Genomic DNA, 10,170 nt, shown 5'->3' on the forward strand with positions numbered 1-10,170 from the left:
TCCATCTACTTGTGATTTCTCACTGTCAAATAAATACATAAAAATCTTTTTTAAAAAATGTGAGATCATACAGTATTTGTCTTTTTCTTTCTAATCTGTTTCATTAGGCATAATGTTCCTAAGGTCCTTCCTTGTTGTTGCAAATGGCAGAATTTTCTTTTCTCTTGGCCAAATAATACTCCATTATATATATGTATATTTTTTCCATAGTGGTGCACCAGTTCACATTTTACAATTATAATTTACAGCAGTACATAAGAGTTCCCTTTTCTACATATGGCTGCCAATACTTATCCCTGTTGTTGTTGTTTTTACAAGCATTTTTTTTTAAGATTTTATTCATTTGAGAGAGAGAGAGAGCATGAGCAGAGGTTGGGGGGTAGGTGATGAGCAGAGGGAGAGGTCAGGTCCCTGACATGGTACTTGATTCCAGGGTCCCAGAATCACCAGAGCCAAAGGCAGACACTTAACCATCTGAGCCACCCAGGCACCCCAATGACAAGCATTCTAACAGGTGTGAGGTGATACATTATTGTACCAATCAACCTCCATCTTACAAGTTCTCATATATATTATTAGCATCAGTCAGATATTAATATCTTGTCATTTCCATGATTTTTTTCATCCAAAAATTATTTGGGAATTTTTAGAAAATTTTAAAATTTAAGATCACATGAGTTTTGGCTGGCAATAATTGGTTGTTCAAAACAATTCTAGCAATGACAATATTGTATTCAGTATTGTAGCAATGAAAATATTGTATTCAATGACAATAGCATATAGATAAGTAAAATTAATGACAGAAATATAAAGAATGGGAGTTAAGAATTAGGAATATTCTGTTATAAGGGATCTAAGTATAGATCCCATAATTGGGTATAGCGAAATTTGAAAGTAGACTTAATTGTAAACAACAAGTAAGGCAACTACTTAAAAATTTTTTTTAAAGATATACATGCTAAATATAATATGCTAAAAGAGAAGAGAAAATGAAATAATATAAAATGTACAACTAAAATCAGAAGTGACAGAAATAGAGTGAAACACTAAACAAGAAATACATTTTTTAAAAAGGTGATAAATAGAAAACAGCTACAAATATGGTAGCTATTCATCCACTTTAAATATATCAATGAAAAAACAGAAACTGTCATAATGGATAAACAAACAAGACTCAATTATATGTGATCTGTAAGAAACTCATTTTAAATATAAAGGCACAGATAGATTAAAAATAAAGGAATAGAGAGTGACATTAGCATCACGGTGACAAAAAAATGCCCCTCGTTTTTTGTTTCCTTCATTTGACATAAAAAAAAATGCCATCCATCCACAAACAGAAATGCCTCTGTGGGATTTGTGGGACTTAAGTACCATACACCAAGGGACCTGGGAGGAGTCTTGCCTACTGGTGCATTAATTAATAAGCAAATGGAGGGGAACACTAGCTATGGAACTACAAGAAACTGTGAACTCATTCTGTCCTTCTTGGCCACCATCTAGGAGGGTTTGCACAACACTGATTTGGGTGGTGGCCTTAGGACAAGAGAATTTTTGTGGAAGTCAACAGTACAAGTTTCCAGAGGAGAAGTCTAATACTCTGTTGGAGCAAATTTTGGAGTTACTGGAATGGGGAAGGGAACAGCTTGTCTTGGCTGGCATCACTCCTCACTTAAGGGAGTATAGCTTACAGCTAAACTAGATGACCTGTGATTTCTCTCACAGGGGAAAGGGAGAGACAATGAATGAACATCTAGTTTCCTGAACTGTCTGGGATAATGCTTACGAGACCAATTTCTCTTTTACAGCATCCAGAGCATTAAAAAGGAAGCTCTGTGATGAGGGAAGGAGAAGATAGGAAGAGCAGCATGGCATGTAGAATTCTCAGAGGACATTAAAAGGATATGGTTCCTGATGATGACATTGTAGATTCAGTCAGAAAGCCACACAAGACACAGGGAAAATCACACCTGCAGATCCCCCTCAACTACCCTGCAAGCACCTCCAGCTCACTGCATGTCAAACACACACTTCCTCCTACTCTTTGGCTGACCTCCTGTGCAAACCCCTTAACATGCAAGGAGAGCAAGCTGTGGTAGGCAAGGAGCACATGCAGAAAGCTTGCCAAGGTCAGTGGGCAAAGAAGAAACCACACAGCGCCACCTTCAGGAAAACATAACAAAAGTTATCAACATCCAGTATGGCGTTTGTAGTCTCCAGAGAAGATGTACAACATTAATAATTCTTCCACAGAGGGATAAGAAAATGAAGAGCAGGTATATCAATACAAAGTCAGAGAATTCCTCAGAATCCATAGCAGAATTGATGAAAGGCATTTCTATCCTGAAGGCAGGTAGTAAAAGTTGGAGGAGATAACTGGGAATTTGAATACAACAATGCAAAACTCCAAAGAACGTGAAAAGTCAAAGAAACATGATATCACAGAAAAGAAACATCAAAATCATCCAGTAACTGAACGCAAACATGAAACTCTGTGATTTACTCCATAGAAAATTCAAAATATTATTTGAAGGAAACTTGGTAACCAACAAGAGAACACAGACAAAAACAGTGAACACAGAACATAGAACACAGAACAAAATCAGGTAAATAAGACACAATCAAAATTTAACAAAAAATTTAATATTTAACAGAAATAGAAACCACAAAAAGGAACCAACAGAAATCCTGGAGTTGAAGAAGTCAGAGTGAAATGAAAAATGCAACAAAGATAAAAAACAGCAGAGTAGACCAAAAAAAGGAAAGAATTACAGAGATAGCAGGTAGAGACTTTGAAATAATCCAATCTGGGAAGAAAAGGGGAAAAAAGAGGTTAAAAAGAGTGAAGAAAGTTTACATGATCTATAGGACATCCTCAGGAAAACCACTATCCAAATCATTGGAGTTCTAGATGGGGACAGAAGCCTTAGAGAAATAATGACTGAGAACTTCCCAAACTTGGGGAGAGATTTGGAACTCCCAGTTCATGAAGCTAGATCATCCATTATTTTAATTTAAAATGATCTCCTCCAAGACACATTACAATAAAAATGTCAAAACTCAGATTTTAAACAAGAAGATAAAAGATCTCTGTGGTGAAAACTACAAGATATTGATGAAAGACACAAAGAAATGGAAAGATAGCCCATGTTTATCAATGGATATAATTAATAATTAATATGGTTAAAATGATCATACTACCCAAAACCCTCTATAGATTTGATGGCAATCCTTATCAAAATTCCAATGCCATATTTTACAGTAGGAAAAGCAATCTTAAAAATTTACAGGGAACTAAAAAATTCTCAAATAATCAAAGAAATCCTGAGAAAGAAAAACACAGCAAGAGGCAACATACCTCCTGATTTTAAGCTATATTACAAAGCTCTAATAATCAAAACAGTATGGCACTGCATAAAAAGTAGACACATAGGCCAATAGAATTAATCAAGAGCCTAGAAATAAAGTGACGTATATGCAGCTAAATAATACTACCTAAGCCAAAATTACTCAATGGAGAAAATATATTATTTTCAATCAATGGTCCTGGAAAAATTGGGTGTCCACAAGTTAGAAAATGAAGCCACATTCCTATCTTACATCACTCACAAAAACCAACTCCAAATAGATTAAAGACTTAAATGTAAGACCTGAGACCATAAAATATCTGGAATAAAATATAGAATAAAATTTCTGGACATAGGTTTTTGCAGTGAATCAATGAGTTTTGGTATATGACACTTAAAGCACAAACCATAAAATCAAGAATAAACAAGTGGGAGTATATCAAACTAAAAAACCTTCACACAGCAAAAGATACAAACAACAAAATAAAATGAGAAACTATAGAATAGGAGAAAATATTTGAAAATTGCATTTCTGATAACAGATTACTATTCAAAATACATAAAGAACTGATACAACTCAAAAGAAAAGAAATTCACACAGCTAATCCAATTAAAAATGAACAAAAGACATGAGGAGACATTTTTCCAAAGAGGATATTCAAATGGCCAACAGGTACATGAAAAAGTGATCAATATTATACCATTAAGAAAATGCAAATCAAAACTACACTGAGATATTATCTTATACATGTTAGAATGGCTCTCATCAGAAAGATGAAATAACAAATGCTGATAAGGATGTAAAGAAGGAACATTTGAGCACTCTTGGTGGAATTGTAAATTAGCACAGTCACTGTATATAGTGATATGGAAAATAATATGGAGATTCCTTAAAATATTAAAAATAAGCTACCATATGATTCAACAGTCCCATGTCTGGATACATAGCCAAAGGAAATAAAATCAATATGTCCAAGACACAACTGCACCCCCACGTTCATTGCAGCATAATTTATAATAGCCAAGACATGGAAACAAACCAAAGGTCCATCAATGATAAATGGATAAAGAAGATGTGGGGTAGATAGATAGAAAGAAAGATTAAAATGTGGTTCACACACAATGTGGCACAAGTGTATAAAGAAGTTGTGAAATATATGTGTGTATATATTACACACACATAATGTGATATATACATTTATGTATATACACACCCAACAGAATACTAATCAGCCATGAAAAAAAGAAAAAAAGTCTTGCCATTTGTGACAAAGTGGATAAATCTCAAGAGCACTAACTGAAATAAGTGAGACAGACAAATTCAAATAATTCATGTTCTAACTTACATGCAGAATCTGAAAAATCCAAAATCTTGCAAACAGTGAAATTGTGGTTACCAGGAGTTGTGTATAGGGGAAATGGAAAGATATTAGTTAAAAAGTACAAACTTCCAGTTAGAATAAGTTGAAATAAGTTCTGATTTAACAATACTGGATATAACAATACTGTACTATACACTTGAAAGTTGCTGAGAGTAAATCTTGAATGTTTTCACCACTAAAAAATTGGGTAATTTTGTTACATTTTGGTGATATTAGCTAACACTGTGTTGGTGATCATATTGCAGTATACAAGTATATCATATTCACATTGTACACATTTAAATTATAAAATGTGTATGTCAATTATACTTCAATAAAGCAGGAAAAAATTAAAAACCATGGCTACAAGAAATGTTTTGGAAATACATAGTGGTGATAGTTGCACTACATTGTGAATATAATTAATGAATAAAAAAGAAAAAAACAAACAAATAGAAATTAATCTAGACACAGATATTATACCTTTCAAAAAATGAACTCAAAGAGATCATAGACCTGAATGTAAAATGAAAAACCATGAAACTTCTAGAAATTTTATATAGGAAAAAACCTAGATGATCTTAGAAATTTGTTTTTTTGTTTGTTTGTTTGTTTGTTTTGCATGTGGGTGTCCTTTCTCAATTGAATTGTCTTTGCTCCTTTGTCAAAGATCATCTGACTACATTTATATAGGTCTATTTCTGGGCTCTTTGTTCTGTTCTGTTGATCTACCCATTTGTTATTCTGCCAGTACCACACTATCTTGATTACTGTAGCTTCATAGTGAATCTTAAAGTCAGGAAGTGTCAATCCTCTGACTATGCTCTTCTATATTTGTCCATTATTTTGGATCTTTGGCTTTCTATATGAATTTTAGAATCACTTTGTTGATATTTACAAAATAACTTGCTGGGATTTTACTCTTAGGATCAAAATGAATCTATAGATTAAGTTGGGAAGACCTGACATCTTAATAATATTGAATCTTCTTATCCATGACCATGGAGTATCTCTCCATTTATTTAGATCTTCTTTTGTTTATTTAATCGGAATTGTATAGTTGTCCTCATATAGATCTTATACGTTCTATATTAGATATTTGCTTAAATTTTTTATTTCACATTATTTCATTTTTGATGCTAATATAAATGCTGCTGTGTTTTTAATTTCAACTTCTACTGTTTCATTTCTATTATATAAGAAATAAATAAAATTTTTCATACTAACCTTGAATACAACCTTGCTATAATCACTTTACTGTTGATTATTTGGGATTTTATACATAGACCATCATGTCACCTGTGAAACAAGATAATTTTAATTCTTCCTTACCAATCTATATATATATATTTTTTTTTTAAATTTGCCTTTCTTGTCTTATTGCATTACCTGGGATTTTTAGTATGATATTAAAACAAGAGTGGTGAGAGAAAACATTCTTGCTTTGTTTCCAATCTTAAAGGGAAAGCATGTAGTTTATCATTAACTATGATGTTAACTGGAGTTTTTTGTTGTTGTTGTTGCTAATGTTCTTTATCAAGTTGATGAAGTTACACCTTATTCCTGTTGAAAGTTTATCATGAATGGGTGTTAGATTTTGTCAAATGCTTTTGCTCCATATATACAATCAGGTGATTTTTTCCTCTTCAGTCTCTTGATGTGATACATTACACAAGATCCAAGAAAGAAAAAACTTGATAAGTTGGACTTGATAAAAATGGAAAATTTCTGCTCTGGAAAGGAGAGTGTTAATAAAATTAAAATGAAAGCCACAGACTGAATATTTGCCACACAATATTTGCAAAGCAGATACTTGTTAAAGGAGTTGTATCCAAAATATACAAAGAACTCTTAAAACGAAAGAATAAGAAAACAGACCATTAAAAAAAATAAGTGAACAAAATATCTAAAGAGAAATCTCACCAAAGAAGACATATAGATGACAAATAAGCATATAGAAAGATGTTCAACACTGTAAGTTAATAGGAAGCTACAGTGATGTGGGGGGAGAAAGCAATATGGCAGAGGAGTAGGAAACCTTAATATCATCAGGTCCCAGGAGTTCAGCTAGAGGTTATCAAACCATTCTGAACACCTACAAACTCAACAGAAGATCAAAGAGAACAGCAATTCTAGCAACAGAAAAGTGACCACTTTCTGGAAGGTAGGATATGCCAGGGAGGTGATTTCTAGGCAATATAGAGGAAGATAGACCTGGGCGGGGGGAGCTCCCAGCAAGTGGTAGAGCATGGAGTACGAAACCAGAACTTTTAGAAGTCTCCACTGAGGGATGTTCCTCCAGAGGCTAAGAAGTGGGTGAAACCCTCTTGGGGGCAGTGTGGTTTCAGGACCTGTGGGGCCACAAAAAGACCAGGGGTGTCTGAGTGTGGCAGAGCTCCCAGGTATCAGAAAGAGGAAGTTGGCTGCAGAGATGGAGCTGAGGAATGGGATCTCAGCTTGGGGATGCCTTAAACCATGATGCTGGGTACAGTTGGGCCACTGCTCTTTGAGCAAGGACCCCACAAGTGGCAGATCCAGGAACACCCCCTACTCCCTCATCTGGGAGGAGCAGCATGGGAGTATGCTGCAGGAATCTGCTGGGTTTGAAGACTCCAAAGGTGGCTGTGTGCCAGAGATAGAAATTTTCAGTCATAGGCCAGGTGAGCACAGAGTGCAGCCAGAGGCCAGGGAGAAAGATGTGATTGACTGCTTTTCTCTGAGGGCATACTGAGGAAGGGGGCCCCAAGCTCTCAGCTTCTACAGGGCAAGAGATTGGGAGTCCACCATTTTCATTCTAGTCCTCCAAAGATGTATGGAAAGTGTCCAGGGACCAAAGCTATCCAGAGCACACCTGAGTAGATTATTTATCCTGGACCCTGACAAGGGTTGTGCAACCAGCCTCGGGCAAAGACAGTTGAGAATCACTACAATTGACCCTTCCTTCAGAAGATTAGCAAGGACATTCATCCAAGAACTAGTTTACAAATCCATGAGAACTTCAGAACTCCAGAGCTAGGGGAATGCAAATAAAATTAGTGGCTCTTTTCCCATGATTCTTCAGTCTTTCAAAGTTAAATTTCTTTAATTTTATTTTTTTCCTACTCTATTGTTTTAATTTTTCCTCTACTCTTTTAACCTTTTTAAACTCTTCAATCTTATCAATACCTTTTTTTTTCAATTTATTTATTTTCAGAAAAACAGTATTCATTATTTTTTCACCACACCCAGTGCTCCATGCAATCCGTCCCCTCTATAATACCCACCACCGGGTACCCCAACCTCCCACCCCCCCACCACTTCCAACCCCTCAGATTGTTTTTCAGAGTCCATAGTCTCTCGTGGTTCACCTCCCCTTCCAATTTACCCCAACTCCCTTCTCTCTAACGCACCTTGTCCTCCATGCTATTTGTTATGCTCCACAAATAAGTGAAACCATATGATAATTGACTCTCTCTGCTTGACTTATTTCACTCAGCATAATCTCTTCCAGTCCCGTCCATGTTGCTACAAAAGTTGGATATTCGTCCTTTCTGATGGAGGCATAATACTCCATAGTGTATATGGACCACATCTTCCTTATCCATTCATCCGTTGAAGGGCATCTTGGTTCTTTCCATAGTTTGGCGACTGTGGCCATTGCTGCTATAAACATTGGGGTACAGATGGCCCTTCTTTTCACGACATCTGTGTCTTTGGGGTAAATACCCAGGAGTGCAATTGCAGGGTCATAGGGAAGCTCTATTTTTAATTTCTTGAGGGATCTCCACACTGTTCTCCAAAGAGGCTGCACCAACTTGCATTCCCACCAACAGTGGAAGAGGGTTCCCCTTTCTCCACATCCTCTCCAACACATGTTGTTTCCTGTTTTGTTAATTTTGGCCATTCTAACTGGTGTAAGGTGATATCTCAATGTGGTTTTAATTTGAATCTCCCTGAGGGCTAATGATGATGAGCATTTTTTCATGTGTCTGATAGCCATTTGTATGTCTTGATTGGAGAAGTGTCTGTTCATATCTTCTGCCCATTTTTTGATGTGTTTGCCTGTTTCATGTGGGTTGAGTTTGAGGAGTTCATTATAGATCCTGGATATCAACCTTTTGTCTGTACTGTCATTTGCAAATATCTTCTCCCATTCCGTGGGTTGCCTCTTTGTTTTTTTGACTGTTTCCTTTGCTGTGCAGAAGCTTTTGATTTTGATGAAGTCCCAGAAGTTTATTTTCGCTTTTGTTTCCTTTGCCTTTGGAGACGTATCTTTAAAGAAGTTGCTGTGGCTGATATCAAAGAGATTACTGCCTATGTTCTCCTCTAGGATTCTGATGGATTCCTGTCTTACATTGAGGTCTTTTATCCATTGTGAGTTGATCTTTGTGTACAGTGTAAGAGAATGGTCGAGTTTCATTCTTCTACATAGAGCTGTCCAGTTTTCCCAGCACCATTTATTGAAGAGACTGTCTTTTTTCCACTGTATATTTTTTCCTGTTTTGTCAAAGATTAATTGACCATAGAGTTGAGGGTCCATATCTGGGCTCTCTCCTCTGTTCCACTGGTCTATGTGTCTGTTTTTATGCCAGTACCATGCTGTCTTGGTGATCACAGCTTTGTAATAAAGCTTGAAATCAGGTAAGGTGATGCCGCCAGCTTTATTTTTGTTTTCCACCTTTCCTTAGTGATTCAGGGTCTCTTCTGATTCCATACAAATTTTAGGATTATTTGCTCCAGCTCTTTGAAGAATGCCAGTGGAATTTTGATCGGAATGTCATTAAAAGTATAGATTGCTCTAGGCAGTATAGACATTTTAACAATGTTTATTCTTCCGACCCAAGAGCATGGAATGGTCTTCCATCTATTTGTGTCTTCTTCAATTTCTTTCATGAGTGTTCTGTAGTTCCTCAAGTACAGATCCTTTACCTCTTTAGTTAGGTTTATTCCCAGTTTTGAACCTAAAGATACACGCAGACTGAAAGTGAAGGGGTGGAGAAGCATCTTTCATGCCAATGGGACTCAAAAGAAGGCTGGGGTAGCGATTCTCATATCAGATAAATTAGACTTCAAACTAAAGACTGTAGTCAGAGATACAGAAGGACACTACATAATCCTTAAAGTGACTATCCACCAAATGATCTAACAATTGTAAATATCTATGCTCCCAATATGGGAGCAGCCAATTACTTAAGAAAACTGTTAATCAAGATAAAGAGTCATATTGATATGAATACACTAATCGTAGGAGATCTTAACACGCCTCTTTCAGAATTAGACAGATCATCGAAGCAGAAAATCAATAAAGAAACAAGAGCATTGAATGACACATTGGACCAGATGGACCTCATAGATATATACAGAACATTCCACTCTAAAACAACAGAATACTCATTCTTCTCAAGTGCACACAGAACCTTCTCCAGAATAGACCACATACTGGGTCACAAATCAGGACTCAACCGATACCAAAAGACTGAGAT

The sequence above is a fragment of the Neovison vison genome, chromosome 4, assembly GCF_020171115.1.
Source record: "Neovison vison isolate M4711 chromosome 4, ASM_NN_V1, whole genome shotgun sequence".
NCBI classification, from domain to species: domain Eukaryota; kingdom Metazoa; phylum Chordata; class Mammalia; order Carnivora; family Mustelidae; genus Neogale; species Neogale vison.